General features: G+C 54.5%; 3 non-coding genes across 3 annotated transcripts in view; all 3 read right to left on the bottom strand.

Annotated features, from left to right (window-relative positions):
* The window catches only part of LOC126445100 (large subunit ribosomal RNA), a 4,223-nt gene extending 2,802 nt beyond the window's left edge, over positions 1–1,421 (bottom strand). The window contains exon 1 of the ribosomal RNA XR_007582920.1: positions 1–1,421. This exon is cut by the window's left edge and continues 2,802 nt beyond it. This is a non-coding gene — a ribosomal RNA (large subunit ribosomal RNA).
* Positions 1,422–1,609: 188 nt separating this feature from the next.
* Positions 1,610–1,764, bottom strand: LOC126445102 (5.8S ribosomal RNA). Its single transcript, XR_007582922.1, has one exon. It is a non-coding gene; the product is annotated as a 5.8S ribosomal RNA (ribosomal RNA).
* Positions 1,765–2,117: 353 nt separating this feature from the next.
* Positions 2,118–4,026, bottom strand: LOC126445095 (small subunit ribosomal RNA). Its single transcript, XR_007582916.1, has one exon. It is a non-coding gene; the product is annotated as a small subunit ribosomal RNA (ribosomal RNA).
* Positions 4,027–7,500: the final 3,474 nt, after the last annotated feature.

The raw sequence follows: 7,500 nt of genomic DNA, 5'->3' as shown, positions 1-7,500 counted from the left end.
CTTCAGCATATCAAGCAAGCCGGAGATCTCACCCATTTAAAGTTTGAGAATAGGTTGAGGTCGTTTCGGCCCCAAGGCCTCTAATCATTCGCTTTACCGGATGAGACTCGTACGAGCACCAGCTATCCTGAGGGAAACTTCGGAGGGAACCAGCTACTAGATGGTTCGATTAGTCTTTCGCCCCTATACCCAGCTCCGACGATCGATTTGCACGTCAGAATCGCTACGGACCTCCATCAGGGTTTCCCCTGACTTCGTCCTGGCCAGGCATAGTTCACCATCTTTCGGGTCCCAACGTGTACGCTCTAGGTGCGCCTCACCTCGCAATGAGGACGAGACGCCCCGGGAGTGCGGAGGCCGCCGCCCCGTGAAGGGCGGGGAAGCCCCATCCTCCCTCGGCCCGCGCAAGGCGAGACCTTCACTTTCATTACGCCTTTAGGTTTCGTACAGCCCAATGACTCGCGCACATGTTAGACTCCTTGGTCCGTGTTTCAAGACGGGTCGTGAAATTGTCCAAAGCTGAAGCGCCGCTGACGGGAGCGATTATTCCGCCCGAGAGCATCCCGAGCCAACAGCGGCGCGGGTCCGGGGCCGGGCCAGGTAGGTCCGTCATCCGGGAAGAACCGCGCGCGCTTGCCGGGAGCCCGAGCGCCCAAAGGGGCGAATCGACTCCTCCAGATATACCGCCGGGCAGCCAGCCAGGACACCGGGGCTCTGCCCAACAGACGCGAACCGAGGCCCGCGGAAGGACAGGCTGCGCACCCGGGCCGTAGGCCGGCACCCAGCGGGTCGCGACGTCCTACTAGGGGAGAAGTGCGGCCCACCGCACACCGGAACGGCCCCGCCCCGCGGCGAGTGGAAAGGCAACCGGACACGACCCCGCCGCGAATTGCTCCGCGCGGGCGGCCGGCCCCATCTGCCGAGGGCGGAGGCCAGTGGCCGGATGGGCGTGAATCTCACCCGTTCGACCTTTCGGACTTCTCACGTTTACCCCAGAACGGTTTCACGTACTTTTGAACTCTCTCTTCAAAGTTCTTTTCAACTTTCCCTCACGGTACTTGTTCGCTATCGGTCTCGTGGTCATATTTAGTCTCAGATGGAGTTTACCACCCACTTGGAGCTGCACTCTCAAGCAACCCGACTCGAAGGAGAGGTCCCGCCGACGCTCGCACCGGCCGCTACGGGCCTGGCACCCTCTACGGGCCGTGGCCTCATTCAAGTTGGACTTGGGCTCGGCGCGAGGCGTCGGGGTAGTGGACCCTCCCAAACACCACATGCCACGACAGGCGGCAGCCTGCGGGGTTCGGTGCTGGACTCTTCCCTGTTCGCTCGCCGCTACTGGGGGAATCCTTGTTAGTTTCTTTTCCTCCGCTTAGTAATATGCTTAAATTCAGCGGGTAGTCTCGCCTGCTCTGAGGTCGTTGTACGAGGTGTCGCACGCCACACCGCCAGCCGGCTGTGCACGCTACCGAGTAAGTACCGGTATGCGAACCGCCAGGCGACGGGCGCGCATCGCACGTTTAAGGAGACGCGGCCGGCCCCACAGGCGGCCACGACACTCCCAGGTCTGCGAAGCGGGGCAAACGCCGCGCGCTTCAGTATACGTAGCCGACCCTCAGCCAGACGTGGCCCGGGAACGGAATCCATGGACCGCAATGTGCGTTCGAAACGTCGATGTTCATGTGTCCTGCAGTTCACATGTCGACGCGCAATTTGCTGCGTTCTTCATCGACCCACGAGCCGAGTGATCCACCGTCCTGGGTGATCTTTTCATAGTTTCCACCATCTCTTTCGAGACAGTTGCATAGGCGGGACTGAGGCGTGTGGCGGCCCTGTTCCAGCGTTCAGTGTCCAACGGCCTCACGGCCGATGGGCGTCGTACGGCTCCACACCGGAGCGGACAGGCAGTCGGGCGAAAGTCATTCAAAACCGGCGCCAGGCGCCAGGTGCCGCAGGCCAGCCGCTCCAGCGCTTCAGCGCTCGTACCACACAACATTGCCGTTAGTTTTGAGACGAACGCGTGGTTCCGCACGCGGCGCACGGCTACTGCGAGCCGTACAGGTAGCTGCGTGTTGCGCGACACGACACGCACATCGAAAGACATGCAGTCTAGTCGGTAATGATCCTTCCGCAGGTTCACCTACGGAAACCTTGTTACGACTTTTACTTCCTCTAAATGATCAAGTTTGGTCATCTTTCCGGTAGCATCGGCAACGACAGAGTCAATGCCGCGTACCAGTCCGAAGACCTCACTAAATCATTCAATCGGTAGTAGCGACGGGCGGTGTGTACAAAGGGCAGGGACGTAATCAACGCGAGCTTATGACTCGCGCTTACTGGGAATTCCTCGTTCATGGGGAACAATTGCAAGCCCCAATCCCTAGCACGAAGGAGGTTCAGCGGGTTACCCCGACCTTTCGGCCTAGGAAGACACGCTGATTCCTTCAGTGTAGCGCGCGTGCGGCCCAGAACATCTAAGGGCATCACAGACCTGTTATTGCTCAATCTCGTGCGGCTAGAAGCCGCCTGTCCCTCTAAGAAGAAAAGTAATCGCTGACAGCACGAAGGATGTCACGCGACTAGTTAGCAGGCTAGAGTCTCGTTCGTTATCGGAATTAACCAGACAAATCGCTCCACCAACTAAGAACGGCCATGCACCACCACCCACCGAATCAAGAAAGAGCTATCAATCTGTCAATCCTTCCGGTGTCCGGGCCTGGTGAGGTTTCCCGTGTTGAGTCAAATTAAGCCGCAGGCTCCACTCCTGGTGGTGCCCTTCCGTCAATTCCTTTAAGTTTCAGCTTTGCAACCATACTTCCCCCGGAACCCAAAAGCTTTGGTTTCCCGGAGGCTGCCCGCCGAGTCATCGGAGGAACTGCGGCGGATCGCTGGCTGGCATCGTTTATGGTTAGAACTAGGGCGGTATCTGATCGCCTTCGAACCTCTAACTTTCGTTCTTGATTAATGAAAACATACTTGGCAAATGCTTTCGCTTCTGTTCGTCTTGCGACGATCCAAGAATTTCACCTCTAACGTCGCAATACGAATGCCCCCGCCTGTCCCTATTAATCATTACCTCGGGTTCCGAAAACCAACAAAATAGAACCGAGGTCCTATTCCATTATTCCATGCACACAGTATTCAGGCGGGCTTGCCTGCTTTAAGCACTCTAATTTGTTCAAAGTAAACGTGCCGGCCCACCGAGACACTCAATAAAGAGCACCCTGGTAGGATTTCAACGGGGTCCGCCTCGGGACGCACGAGCACGCACGAGGCGGTCGCACGCCTTCGGCTCGCCCCACCGGCAGGACGTCCCACGATACATGCCAGTTAAACACCGACGGGCGGTGAACCAACAGCGTGGGACACAAATCCAACTACGAGCTTTTTAACCGCAACAACTTTAATATACGCTATTGGAGCTGGAATTACCGCGGCTGCTGGCACCAGACTTGCCCTCCAATAGATACTCGTTAAAGGATTTAAAGTGTACTCATTCCGATTACGGGGCCTCGGATGAGTCCCGTATCGTTATTTTTCGTCACTACCTCCCCGTGCCGGGAGTGGGTAATTTGCGCGCCTGCTGCCTTCCTTGGATGTGGTAGCCGTTTCTCAGGCTCCCTCTCCGGAATCGAACCCTGATTCCCCGTTACCCGTTACAACCATGGTAGGCGCAGAACCTACCATCGACAGTTGATAAGGCAGACATTTGAAAGATGCGTCGCCGGTACGAGGACCGTGCGATCAGCCCAAAGTTATTCAGAGTCACCAAGGCAAACGGACCGGACGAGCCGACCGATTGGTTTTGATCTAATAAAAGCGTCCCTTCCATCTCTGGTCGGGACTCTGTTTGCATGTATTAGCTCTAGAATTACCACAGTTATCCAAGTAACGTGGGTACGATCTAAGGAACCATAACTGATTTAATGAGCCATTCGCGGTTTCACCTTAATGCGGCTTGTACTGAGACATGCATGGCTTAATCTTTGAGACAAGCATATGACTACTGGCAGGATCAACCAGGGAGCTGCGTCAACTAGAGCTGAGCAGCCGGCCGCCCGGGAGTGTGTCCCGGGGGCCCGCGCGAACACGCAAGCGTCCGCTCAATTATTCTGCAAACAGGAGGAGGCTGAGCTCCCCTGCACAACACACCTCGAAACCCTCTCAGGTCCCGGCGGCGCGCAGCGCCGTCCTAAGTACTTGGTCGGGTTCGAGAGAGGCGCAATCGCCCGGAGTTAGGCGAGTAGACGCTTTAGGTGCGACCACCCGTGCTCCCAACTGAGCTTGCCGCTGCCGACAGAGGCCCGGGAGCGTGCTGTCGTGGCATTGCCGGCGGGAGACAACACGCGCCACCTACGGTGACCGGCAGCTCCAACGCCAGCGCCACAGAAGGACAAAAGCCCCACTTGGGTGCCGAAGCGAACTCTCCCAGCACAGCGCACGCGCCAACACGTCCGCACAGCTGCGATACAAACCACCTGCGAGAACCGCTGGGGCGACCGAGCAGCAGACGGCGTCGCGGCGCCGAGCGCCGGGCGGCGGCGCATCCTCAGCGCACACAGTCCTCAATCGGACCAGCACACTGCAGATGGCCACCGCGCTTCGCACCGGGCCCGCGAGGACCTACTTTGGCCGCAAGGCGCCGCGAGCAGGGGGCGCCGGCGCGCAGCTGCGCCGCCTGCCGCGTCCGTCGGCCGGCGCGCCTGCCACTGGCCGCCCCCACCAGCCGGCTGTAGCGCGTGCGCCCACGCACCGCGCTGCCAGCACGCCGGGCGGCCCCCCCTCACCGGCCGGGGACGGTCCCACCCAGCCACCGCCGCGTATCGCCTCACACCCAGATCCCCTTTCGCGTTCGTGGGCATGGTGGGTCCCCTTTCACGTTCGTGGGCATGGTGGGTATCCCTGAAACAACCGGTTAATAGCTCGACCGATCGTCGCCAACACTGATTCACCTCTAGCGAGAACAACCGCACCACAACGGGTTACCTGTTGTTCATTTGCGTAACGTCACCAGCAAACGTAGACGTCCATCGCCATTTGCAACGAGTATTGCATGCCTGTGTCAGGTGTCACAACACACTACGTCTGCCCACATAGACGCAACAACATGTGCACGCCTCGAGAACACGTGGAAGGTAGCCCCCGTACGTATGCGGTGTCCATTGCGCGAACGACTGTCAGCCGGCCTCTGCAGGATGTCGCAGATGTGGAACGCGGTGCAACATGCTATCACGGTGTGTGAGAAGAGACGACTACGTCCGAATACACGCTCCACTACATCAACAGACTGCTCATGCTGATCGCCATCCAGGGCGTCCGTTCCTCCCACACGTCTGAATGGCGTACCACACTGCAATCCAGCTCTTATAGGGAGACGACACGTAGCTGCGTGCACAATATTTGGACTGTATGGTCTGCCGTTGCTAGGCGCAGTCGTCGTACGGTCACACATGTGCCACGATGTATCATTCAGTACATACGGACCAATGTGCAGTACAGTTTGTGGGTTTTGCGTACATCGGCGGACAGGTGACAGGCCGTACCACAACGTAGGCTGAGTACGTCGGCATGCGAAGGGCATTGAACATGCAAACTTCTCAACGACCAGCTTGCGAAGGCAGGGGGGAAGGGGGGGGGGGCATGTACGTCCTGCTGCTATCCACATTACAGTGTATAGCAGGAGCATGTGGAAAGTCAGCAACACCTGCAAGGTGTTTAACATGACGCGATACACAGGGGACCGGGCAGTGCGAATAGCGAACTATATTGCGAGGGTTGCGGTTAGGCAACACTACACTAATTTAACGAGTTGCATAACAATTACAGAGCAGGTTCAGCGACAACGTGCGTCAGGTTAAGGCGCAATATAGGTTAGGTTGAGGCACAATATAGGTTAGGTTAAGGCACAACATGGGTTACGTTAAGGCACAAATTGGGTTACGTTAAGGCACAACATGGGTTACGTTAAGGCACAACATGGGTTACGTTAAGGCACAAATTAGGTTACGTTAAGGCACAAATTAGGTTACGTTAAGGCACAAATTAGGTTACGTTAAGGCACAAATTAGGTTACGTTAAGGCACAAATTAGGTTACGTTAAGGCACAAATTAGGTTACGTTAAGGCACAAATTAGGTTACGTTAAGGCACAAATTAGGTTACGTTAAGGCACAAATTAGGTTACGTTAAGGCACAAATTAGGTTACGTTAAGGCACAAATTAGGTTACGTTAAGGCACAAATTAGGTTACGTTAAGGCACAAATTAGGTTACGTTAAGGCACAAATTAGGTTACGTTAAGGCACAAATTAGGTTACGTTAAGGCACAAATTAGGTTACGTTAAGGCACAAATTAGGTTACGTTAAGGCACAAATTAGGTTACGTTAAGGTACAATATGGGTTAGGTTAAGGTACAATATGGGTTAGGTTAAGGTACAATATGGGTTAGGTTAAGGTACAATATGGGTTAGGTTAAGGTACAATATGGGTTAGGTTAAGGCACAACGTAGGTTAGGTTAAGGCACAACGTAGGTTAGGTTAAGGCACAACATAGGTTAGGTTAAGGCACAACATAGGTTAGGTTAAGGCACAACATAGGTTAGGTTAAGGCACAACATAGGTTAGGTTAAGGCACAACATAGGTTAGGTTAAGGCACAACATAGGTTAGGTTAAGGCACAACATAGGTTAGGTTAAGGCACAACATAGGTTAGGTTAAGGCACAACGTAGGTTAGGTTAAGGCACAACGTAGGTTAGGTTAAGGCACAACGTAGGTTAGGTTAAGGCACAACGTAGGTTAGGTTAAGGCACAACGTAGGTTAGGTTAAGGCACAACGTAGGTTAGGTTAAGGCACAACGTAGGTTAGGTTAAGGCACAACGTAGGTTAGGTTAAGGCACAACGTAGGTTAGGTTAAGGCACAACGTAGGTTAGGTTAAGGCACAACGTAGGTTAGGTTAAGGCACAACGTAGGTTAGGTTAAGGCACAACGTAGGTTAGGTTAAGGCACAACGTAGGTTAGGTTAAGGCACAACGTAGGTTAGGTTAAGGCACAACGTAGGTTAGGTTAAGGCACAACGTAGGTTAGGTTAAGGCACAACGTAGGTTAGGTTAAGGCACAACGTAGGTTAGGTTAAGGCACAACGTAGGTTAGGTTAAGGCACAACGTAGGTTAGGTTAAGGCACAACGTAGGTTAGGTTAAGGCACAACGTAGGTTAGGTTAAGGCACAACATAGGTTAGGTTAAGGCACAACATAGGTTAGGTTAAGGCACAACATAGGTTAGGTTAAGGCACAACATAGGTTAGGTTAAGGCACAACATAGGTTAGGTTAAGGCACAACATAGGTTAGGTTAAGGCACAACATAGGTTAGGTTAAGGCACAACATAGGTTAGGTTAAGGCACAACATAGGTTAGGTTAAGGCACAACATAGGTTAGGTTAAGGCACAACATAGGTTAGGTTAAGGCACAACGTAGGTTAGGTTAAGGCACAACGTAGGT

The sequence above is a fragment of the Schistocerca serialis genome, unplaced genomic scaffold (assembly GCF_023864345.2).
Source record: "Schistocerca serialis cubense isolate TAMUIC-IGC-003099 unplaced genomic scaffold, iqSchSeri2.2 HiC_scaffold_324, whole genome shotgun sequence".
In the NCBI taxonomy this organism is placed as follows: Eukaryota; Metazoa; Arthropoda; class Insecta; order Orthoptera; family Acrididae; genus Schistocerca; species Schistocerca serialis.
The sequence above is the reverse complement of the archived record's forward strand: the minus strand, read 5'-3'. Positions and strand labels throughout refer to the sequence as shown.